The sequence below is a fragment of the Pinus tabuliformis genome, chromosome 5_1 (assembly GCF_031772625.1).
Source record: "Pinus tabuliformis cultivar Carrire ecotype Pingquan chromosome 5_1, CPIR1, whole genome shotgun sequence".
NCBI classification, from domain to species: domain Eukaryota; kingdom Viridiplantae; phylum Streptophyta; class Pinopsida; order Pinales; family Pinaceae; genus Pinus; species Pinus tabuliformis.
This window is the reverse complement of record NC_142305.1, coordinates 502,473,266-502,484,721: the sequence shown is the minus strand read 5'-3', so window position 1 is coordinate 502,484,721 and position 11,456 is coordinate 502,473,266.

Below are 11,456 nucleotides of genomic sequence, written 5' to 3'. Positions count from 1 at the left end.
CTAGATTTGACAATTGGAGCTTCATTTCAGAATTCGTAACCTTCAAGAAGATGACATAAAAATCTAGTTGGCTTCATTGAGGCTAGAAGGAGCAACACTAGTTTGGTGGGAAGCAAACAATCAAGAGGAAATGTGAATTCATGGTAAGGTATCCATTTCTTGGGTTGAATTTGTTTCTTCAATTAAAAGACAGTTTTATTATTTAGCCTATATGAAAAAATCCATTATGAGTTGGAAAAGTTTTAGGCAGCTTAAGGGCCAAACAGTTCAAGACTATACCGAGGAGTTTAGGAAAACCACTTTGTTGTTAGGAGTAAACTCAATTTCCCAAGATACACTCTTGAAATAAATTGGGGGTTTACATTCCTACTTAAAGCACACTATCCTTATGTTCAATCCAAGCAATTTACATGAGGTATGTGTGCAAGCCACGCACCTTGAAGCAAGAGGAAAACAGGGTCAGGAAGAGGGAACTAAGAAGAATCCATTCAAAGGTAAGGAGGAAGAGAAGGGTGGAAAATCAAAAGGAAATAATAATGCAAGTGTAATGAAAGAAGGGGACAAAACTATATGCCAACATTTTTCCAAAGTGGGGAATGATGAAACCCATTGTTGGAACTCACATCCCAAACTAAGGCATAAGATACCAAATAATAAGGGGAAACAAAAGATGACAGATACCACACAACATGATCTTGGATCCAATTCTGGTGATGAGACAAAGATTTCAGCCATGGCCACAAAATGAAAAGAAGCTATTGTAAGAACTATTTCGTCACATAGTCACAACAACATTCCAATTAAAGAATCAAGGATAGAATTGTCCCATGTAAGGGTAATTTCAAACCATACAAAGATTATGCATTATTTGATACTGGCTCACAATCGAAGTTAATTTCAGAAGACTTGGTCAAAAAGATTAACCTTGAAATTGTACCTCATCATAAGCCATATCCTTTGGGTTGGATAGTTAATAATGAAAATTTATAGGTTACAAGTAAATGCTTATTCAAGTTTTCCATTACTAAAAAATTCATTGATGAAGTTGAGTTAGATGTAGTTCCACTTGACATCTCAAGAATAATTTTTAGAAGCCCATATTTGTATCATAGGAAAGCAGTATTTTATCCCCATGAGAACAAATACCAATTTCTTAAGGATGGAGTGGAGTATATTGTTAGAGCCCATCGAAAAATGTTAAGCATTTATTTGGTTAATGTAGGGCGGATGAAGAGACTACTAAATGCATGTAAAAATTTTGTGCTTCTCGTGATCAAGATGTTGGGTTGTGTTATATTCTTTCCATGACTAACCCACGTAGTTAACCAGGGAGTCAGAGGGGGCGCAGAGCCCCCCCTTCATTGCATCGATTGTGTAGCGAGGGGGTCAAAATTGGTTTGACTGGTGCAGCTAACCCCACTCTATGGTGTTCCAGGTAGCACCCCGAGAAATTTTGGTTTTGGAACCTATGTTAGGTTGGGCGGACCCACCTATGGTTTTGTGCATGATTTTGCACATGTTTTTGGACGCGATGGTTTTCAGTCCATGGTATTGGATGCTTCAGCATGTATAAATATATATTATAACATTGAAAGGAACATAATGAAAAAATCGAGCTGCTAGTCCCGGTTTTGGTATCCAGGGGAAAATCTCTGTGTATATGTGTTTTATGTGTTATGCTCTCGAATTGTTTATTTTATGTTTTTTAGAATTCGTATCCAGGTAATTTTTGTACGAGGTTAAAACCTACATTTGGTATAAGATTTATTTTGGCTTCAAGGGGATGTCGTTGTCACTGTGGGGTTTCGCTCAGGCCTGTGGTGGACCCTATTCAGTGGGAGATCTGTGGGATCGATTCTAGTGGTAAAAGAAGATGGCGAGCAGTGGAAAGATAGAGATCGAGAAATTTAATGGTCAGAGTCTTGAGTTGTAGAAACTCAAGATGGAGGATTTGTTGGTGGATAAAGATCAGTGGATCATGGTAGATCTGGGTACTAAACCAATGTGAGTGTCTGATGAAGAATAGAAGAAGTTGGATTGGAAGGAAAAGAGCACAATATGATTGTGTGTCCCAGATTCAGTATTGCTGAATGTATCAGGGGAATCTATGGCAAATGCTTTGTGGGACAAGTTAGGGACTTTCTACCAATCTAAGTCTCTAGTGAATAAAATGTTCCTATGGAAAAAGCTGTATAACCTGAGGATGAAAGATGGAGACTTGGTGACAGAGCATATGAATGCATTTAATACTATGGTAAGTCAGTTAGCATCTATTGATATTAAAATTTTAGATGAATATAAGTGCAACAGTTTGTTGTGTTATCTACCAGATTCGTGGGATAGTCTAGTTATTGCAATAGGTAGCAATGCAACTGCCTTGTAGCTTTATGAAATAGTCTCATCCTTGCGGACGGAGGAGATGAGATGGAAAAATATGGAGAGCCAGAATGGTGATTCCTTATCTATATGAGGATGACTCTAGAACAAAATTAAAAATAAGTCATCGAGTGGGAGATCTAAATCTAGAGGGAGATCTAAATCTCTAGGAAATCCTGTAAAGGTGTTGTGCTGGAAATGCGGAAAGGAAGGGCATTACAAAAGGGACTGTAAATCTAAATCCCCTGATAAAGAAAAGGGATCTGATGATGCTCCTTCTGCAGAGACGAAAACCATGTCAGATGAAAGTGGGGATGTGTACTTGGCTTCTTCAAGTACACATGTAGATCATGAGACATGGTTGATTGACTAAGGTGCATTCTTTCACTTCACTCCCCATAGAGAGTGGTTTTGCGAGTATGAGAAATACGATGGTGGTGATGTCTTCTTAGGGGATGATAGGAAGGCTAGAATCATTGGTCGCAAAAAAATAAAGTTGAAGTTGCAAGGTGGAAGGGTTAGAACACTTCCGAGTGTTCTGCATATTCCTGCATTGGCCAGAAATCTGATTTCTATAAGCAAGTTGGATGATGTAGGTGTAAAAACAGTGTTCAAGAAGGATACCTACAAGATGGTTCGAGGAGCACTGGTATTGATGCGGGGAGTTCATATTGGAGCTTTGTACAAGCTGCAAGGTAGCATGGTTGTTGATGGGTGCAACAGTTCTGTGCTTCCTGAAAGTGGAGCTTAAAATCTAGTTGTCTCTGGAGAGAAGGCCATGTTGTGGCATCAAAGGCTTGGACATATTGGAGAGAAGGGCCTTCTAATACTTCATGGTAAAGGTATGGTAGAAGGTATGAGTAATAGCTCTCTAGATTTTGATTTCTGTGAAAATTATGTATATGGGAAGCAGAATCAGGTGTGTTTCCCCTTTAGTGGTAAGAGGTCGAAACATATATTAGAGCTTGTGCATAGTGATGTGTTTGGACCTATGAAGGTTCCATCACTAGGTAAGTATGTGTACTATGCATCATTTATATATGACTTCTCAAGGAATACATGGATATATTTCCTTAAGAAGAAATATAAAGTCTTTGATAGGTTTAAATAATTCAAGGCTCTTGTGGAAAACCAGACAAAGAAGAAGATAAAGGTGCTAAGGACAGATAACAGTGGACAGTTTTGTAGTAAGAAATTTGAAGAATTATGTAATAAGTGTAGTATAGCACGGCAGAAGACTACTTCATATACACCTCAGCAAAATGGAGTTGCAGAAAGAATGAACAAGACGTTGATGGAAAGGGAAAGAAGCATGCTCAGTGGTGTTGGGTTAGGACAGGAATTCTTGGCAGAGGCAGTGGGGAGAGCATGTTACCTGGTCAACAGATCAGCTTCATCAGTGTTCGAAGATAAAACTCCACAAGAATTATGGACTGGTAAGAAACCCTCTCTTTCACATCTGAGGCTATTTGGATGTGATGCATATGTACATGTTCCAAAGGAGAAACGAACCAAGTTGGATAATAAATTTGAAAAGTGCATCTTTATTGGGTATAAGGATGGTTTAAAGGTTTATAAGCTTCGGAACCCAGTAACAAGGACGGTTGTGTATAGCCAAGATGTGGTGTTTAGAGAGGTGAAAGATGTTATTAAACATGAAGTCCAACCAAAGTAACCTGAGAAGATAGAGTTTGAGCTAAAGTAGGAAGAATCAAACTCTACAACAAAGTAGGAATCAGAAGATGAAGAGCCACAAACTCGAGGTGTGAGAAGATCAGTTCGAGAAATAAGGAAGCTAGAAAGGTATAGTCCATCTACTTTCTATTCAATTTTTTCTTTATCTATTAATGATGATGATCCCATAGTTGTGAAGGAAGCATTAGATTCAGTGGATGGAAAACTCTGGAAAGAGGCCATGGTTGATGAAATGGAATCTTTGCACAAAAATGAGGCCTGGAATCTGGTGGAGTTGCTGGCTGAAAGCAAACCCATTGGCATAAAATGGGTGTTCAAGAAGAAGACAAATCTAGAAGGAAAGGTGGAGAAATACAAAGCTCGGTTGGTAGCAAAAGGTTATTCCCAGGTGCCAGGAATTGATTTTGGTGATATTTTTTCTCTTGTTGCCAAGGTAACTTCTATTAGATTACTTTTATATGTTGTTGTTGCTTTTGATTTTGAGGTAGAATAGATGGATGTGAAGACAACCTTTCTTCACAGGGATCTGGAAGAGGAAATCTATATAAAGCAACCTGAAAGCTTTGCGATGAAGGATAAGAAAGAACTGTTATGCAAGTTAAAGAAGTCTTTGTATGGGTTAAACAGTCACCAAGGATGTGGTATCAGAAATTTGATACATTTATATGGGTACTTGGCTTCACCAGAAGAAAAGCAGATCATTGTGTGTATTTTAAATTAATTGGTGACCATGTTATTTATTTGATCTTGTATGTGGATGATATGTTGCTGGTTGGAAATGACAAAGAAATTATCCAGGATTTGAAGATCCAATTGTCCTCCAAATTCGACATGAAAGATTTTGGGCGTGAAAATTAAAAGAGATCGGGCAAAGAGGAAGCTCTGGTTAAGCCAGAGGAAGTATGTCGAGACAATATTGCAGAGATTTAATATGCAGGATAGTAAACTGGTGAAGGTTCCTATTCTTGTAGGTGTAAAGTTATCTACTAAACAGTGTCCCAAGACACAAGAAGAGGAAGAGGACATGTCTCGTGTTCCATATGCAAGTGCAGTTGGTAGCCTGATGTATGCAATGGTTTGTACTAGACCAGACATTTCACATGCAGTGGGAGCATTGATCAGGTTTATGTCAAAACCAGGAAAGGAGCATTGGACAACAGTGAAGCAGGTTTTCAGGTATTTGTGTGGCACTAGTGATTATGGTTTGTGCTAACAAGGAATACCAGGATTAGACAGAGTGTTCGATATTCGTGGCTTTGTTGATGTACACTGGGCCGGAGATCTGGATCAGAGAAGATCTACAAGTGGGTATGTGTTTAACCGATTTGGAGGTGCAGTCAGTTGGATGAGTAAGAAACAATCTATAGTGGCACTGTCAACTACAGAGGCAAAATACATGGTAGCCACCCATGCAAGCAAGGAAGTAGTTTAGTTGTAGAGATTGTGTTCAAATATGGGGTTATTATAGGGAGCTATAAGGATAGACTGTGATAGCCAAAGTGCAATTTTCTTGGAAAAGAACCCTTCATATCATTCAAAGACAAAGCACATTAATGTCCAATATCACTTTGTGAGGGATATGATAGAAGACAAAAAGGTGTTGCTAGTAAATGTGGACACTTCGAAGAATATTGCAGATGCATTGACAAAATCTGTGAGCTCTGAGAAGCTCTCTTGGTGTAGAGAAACAATGGTTGTTGCAGGGCTAGATAAATGAGTAAGCTCTCTTGTGGCCCCTTGTGGAAAGAAAACAACAAGTGGGAGAATGTTGGGTTTTGTTATATTCTTTCCACGACTAGCCCAGTTGTGACGATTGCGTAGCGGGGAGGTCACAGGGGGTTTGAGTGGACCCACCTATGGTTTTGTGCATGATTTTCGCACATGTTTTTGGACGCGATGGTTTTTGGTCCATGGTATTGGATGCAATGGTTTTCGGTCCATGGTATTGGATTCTTCGGCATGTATAAATATTTATTATAACATTGAAAGGAAAATAATGAAAAAATCAAGTTGGTAGTCCTAGTTTTGGGATCCACCAGAAAATCTTTGTGTATATGTGTTTTATGTGTTATGCTGTTAGGGTCCCACCCTAACCCCCTTATTTATTAATGGGATCACTTCATAGTCAAGAGTCAATAAAGCCCATATTAATAACTATAAGTGGTTAATCTGCAATTAATGACGGAACCACAGTTAATTGCAAATGGGCCGTAGTATTAGATAGATGGTATTAATAAAACCCACGGTATTGGCCCATGGTATTGCATGTATGAGTCATATATAAAGGATAGAGACTCCCTGCGAGGAGCATCATGTCTTATTTTGTAGTCGAGCTCTGCTCTATTGGAGGTTGCCCCCTTGAAGAGGCAAGTGAACATTACTCTCTGAATAATGAAATCATTGCTATTCGGTGTTCTGGGTATCTTTTCTTCACATATTCTGTATTTGGGTATCATTTTGTAGGTTAAGAGCATAACAAGTGGTATCAGAGCACTTTCCAGGGACGGTGGGATCTTCATTTCATAGCAATTTTTTTTTTTGCTAGAGACGTGTTCCGGCGTCTTTAAACCACGGGATTTGTCATTGAGCGCAAGGAAATATAAAAGGTGGTCTCGTCTGTTGGACTCGCTTGTAACCCCCGTGGGTACCCCTTCGAGTAGTAGCGCATTAAACAGAACCGCGCATGGATTGTCTTCCACGTACCCTTTGGGTATATTGGAAGCCCCCTAGGCTCCCTTGAAACCTTGCTATAGATAAACCGTCGGCCATCTTGCGGCTGTAGTAAATCGAGAACAGCACTCGGGGAGATTACTCGCCCATACGATAGGGTAGTCGGTTTGTAGGGCTAAGGGTACGGTCGATCCTCCTTAGTTAGAGCCCTGAAACTTTGGGCTGAGTACTACTACCAGACCCTTATGTATATTGCGATCTGTAGCACCTGACACTCCTTAAGACCTTAGTTCCCTTTTCTATCGGGGGATCACACAACATCTCTTTCAGATCTTATTATGCAAAGGGGTGCAGCAGCAGTAGACATCAGTCTCGAGTTCGCAGATCAGCCATTCTGATCTATTAGATCCATCAGATCTATAGAAGCAGTCTGTTCCGCCATCAGATCCGCCATTCAGATCTCTCAGATCCCCCAGATCGGAGTCATTGTGAAGGGTTCCTATACTGAGATATAATTTTCGCAGGACTTTTGGCCACATTGACATTTTGAGGATTTGGCCACTGCAGTATTGATAAGGAAGGAGTAAAACTCCGTTAGGAGTTTTCAGGAAAAAATAAAAAAAAAAATAAAAAAAAAAAATTTTTTTGGGATCTTTCGGGGTGCTTATTGGTGATCTAGCCCATCAGAATCAGGACGACAAGCTGAGCACCGTGGTACCATTCACTTCTTAGTGAAAATTTTTAGGCAGTCCCAATTTTCAAAAAACCCGGTTGGTGTATGGTAGAAACTAGAGCTCAAGCGATGGCCAATGAAACGATGGACAAATTTGAAGAATCAGTGCACAACCTCCACCTTCAGCTTACCGAACTATGTAACATGGTCGAGAAAATAGTCCCGAAGGGCAAGCCTCAAGCCCATGAGGAGGAGTATAATGGCACTGAACACAATGAGGGTGAGTCTAGCCACTCTCCTCACGTCTGACACACCCACCCACCACCCAGTCAGCGACCTCCCAAGTTGGATATTCATAAATTTGACGGCTCTCACCCATCGGCATGGATAGCACAAATGGAGGAGTATTTCAAACTAAATCGCATCTTCGATGATGAGACTCAGCTTATGTTGGGGAGCATGTACTTGGACAATGAAAGGTGGCAATGGTGGGAATGGCATCAACGTTGCACTGGACCTTTTAAGACTTGGACCAAATTCACCAAAGCTCTTCAAGACTGCTTTGACTAGGAATCATCTTTTTTGTGTCGTCTTACTAAGCTCCGACAGACTGGTATAGTGGATCAATATATTACAGCTTTTGAAGCCTTATCCTTCCACACTTGAGGTCTCTCAGATGTGTTCTACATGGAATGTTTTATCAGCGGTCTTAAAGAAGCTATCAAAGCCCAAGTCCTACTGCACTACCCTCCCACATGGACGGAGGCTTGCAAGGTTGCTCGTAACGTGGAACGTGCATTAGTAGCCCAATATAGTCGCCCAAATTTCTCTGCTAAAGGTCGCCCCCCACAGGCTCACAACACGACTCAAACACTTAAGGTCCAAAAGGTGTCACCTGCGGAAATGGCCGAAAGAAGAAAGCAAGGCCTATGTTACTACTGTGATGAAAAATACTCCCCAGGTCATAAATGCAAGGAGCCCAATTTTTTTCAAATTGATGCCACTAAGTACAGCTCAACAGAGGAAGATCCACCACTGGAGGAACATGAGCCGCTAGAAGAAGACAACCAAAAGGATAATGTCTCTGATGAACCAATTATTTCGTTGCATGCTTTGGCAGGGATTTCTTCCCCTCAAACTCTCAAAATCAGAGGTTTTATTAAACATCGCCCAGTAGTAGTCTTGATTGATAGTGGAAGTACACATAATTTCATCCATCAAAAAGTCGCAGAAGCAGTGCATTGTTTTGTACGAGCAGTTTCTAACTTCCAAGTTCAAATTGCAGATGGAGGCACAATGAAATTTGAAGGCCGCTGTGAAAATGTCAAACTTCAAATGGGGGATTATCAGTTAAAAACTCACATGTTTGCCATACACATGGGGGGTTGTGACATTGTCCTCGGCGCTGAATGGCTTCACACTCTTGGGCCAATCACAATGGATTTCCAGGAGTTATATATGAGTTTTAAGTAGAACAACTACACACATACCCTCCGTGGACTCCAGGCGGGAGCCCCCTCTATCATCAGCTCGCATAGGATGGAAAAATTGTTAAAAAAGGGCAATCAAGGAGTTGTAGCTCAATTTAATGCCATCCAGGTAGTCAAAACCAAGCCTCTGCCAATTCATCTTGAGATGCAACAGATTTTAAATAACCATCTGTCGGTCTTTGACAAGCCTCATGAGCTTCCACCCTCGCGAGGGGAACATGATCATAACATCACCTTGGTTCCAGGAGCCCAACCCCCAAATGTGCGTCCATACAGATATCCGTTCACCCAAAAGAATGAAATAGAAAAAATCATCAAGGAACTTTTGGAAGCAGGTGTCATTCGTCCCAGCATTAGTCCTTATTCATCCCCAGTAGTCATGGTGCTCAAGAAAGATGGGGTCTGGCGGATGTGTCTCGACTTCAGGGCCATCAATAAGTTGACAGTCAAAGATAAATTTCCCATCCCGGTGGTTGATGATTTGCTGGATGAACTCAATGGGGCTCAATTCTTCACTAAGCTGGATCTTCGCTCAGGCTACCACCAAATTCGCATGAAGGAAGTCGACATGCCCAAGACCACTTTCCGAACTCATGAAGGCCTTTATGAATTCCTGGTCATGCCATTTGGTCTTTGTAATGCCCCCTCTACTTTTCAGAGCCTTATGAACCACATTCTCAAACCATATCTTAGGAAATTTGTCCTTGTCTTCTTCGATGACATCCTATCTATAGTTGCACTTGGGCCGCACATCTTCAGCATGTAGATCTACTCTTGCAACTGCTCCACAAGCATAAATTATTTGTCAAGATGTCCAAGTGTTCGTTTGGCATGGCAGAAGTAGAGTATTTGGGCCACATTGTGGGGTGTGAAGGTGTCAAGGTGGACCCCAAAAAGATCCAGGCAATGCAGGAATGGCCTCAACCTATGACCTTGAAGAGCTTGAGAGGAATTTTGGGTCTCATAGGCTATTATCGTAAATTTTTCCGCAACTAGGGTCACATAGCGAAGCCCCTCACCCAACTCCTAAATAAAAATTCATTCTTCTGGAATGAGGAAGCACAACAGGCCTTTGAAGCTCTAAAAAATGCCATGTGTTCCACTCCAGTCTTAGCACTACCTAACTTCACCAAATCTTTTGTCATTGAATGTGATGCTTCGGGTACAGGTATTGGGGCGGTCTTAATGCAGGAAGGGCGACCATTGGCCTTCACAATCCAACAACTCAGTGGGAGGAATCTAGGCCAATCTACCTACGAGAAGGAAATGATGGCCATCTTACATGCAGTCGAGACCTGGCGACCTTACTTATTGGGCGATGTTTCCAAATCCGCACAGATCATCACAGTCTTAAATATTTTTTGGAGCAACACCTATCCTCCCCAAAACAAAATAAATGGCTAGCCAAAATGCTAGGATATGATTACGAGATCATTTACAAGAAAGGGAAGGACAATAGTGTAGCAGATGCATTATCTCGCCAATTTGAGGAGGAAAGTACTCTGCTAGCAATTTCCCTCCCCATTCCAGAATGGAATGAAGAAGCTCGCAGGGAATGATTTTCACACCATGGGCTCTCCCAACTCATTTCTCAATTGCAGGTAGATCCAAATTCCACCAAGGGCTACTCGTGGCAGGATGATATTCTTCGCTACAAGGACAGAGTCGTAATATCACCAACATCCACCCTCAAAAGTCGCATTTTGGCAGAATTGCACTCATCTCCCATTACAGGACATTCGGGCTTTCAGAAGACATATGTTCGCACCAGAAGATCATTTTTTTGGACAGGCATGAAAAATGACATCCTTACTTTCATGGCAGAATGTGATGTCTGTTTACGCCACAAAGGGGAAACCATCAACACACCAGGCACATTACAACCATTGCCCATTCCGGCATCAATTTGGACAGAGGTTTCTATGGATTTCATTACATGTCTTCCAAAGTCAGGGAACAAGTCAGTCATCATGGTGGTTGTGGACCAACTGTCGAAGTATGCTCATTTCTGTGCCCTACCCCACCCATTTACACCAACTTTGGTTGCTCAATCTTTCATGGCTCAGAGCACCAATTTCAAGAAGGGGATCAGGTCTTTTTACGACTCCAACCATATAAGCAAACATCACTCAAAGACAAGGGGTGTCAGAAACTCTCTCCCAAATTCTACGGACCATATCAAGTACTTCAGCGCATTGGAGAAGTGGCCTACAAGTTAGCCTTGCCACCTACTACAAAAATCCATCCAGTTTTCCATGTCTCATGCCTGAAGAAAGTGATTGGGAACAATTGCAGAATTCAGACCAGTCTACCTGAATTGGATGAAGAACGGTCCATCTGGCTTCAACCCGAACAGGTCCTAGACACACGAGACAAGCAACTGCGTGGCCGCATGATTAAGGAAGTCCTCGTCAAATGGAAAGACACCTCTCCAGAAGATGCAACATGGGAACCAGCCACTATTCTTCAGCAGTTTCTGCAGCTTCAGCCTTGAGGACAAGGCTAGTCTTAAGGGGGAGGGCATGTTAGGGTCCCACCCTAACCCCCTTATT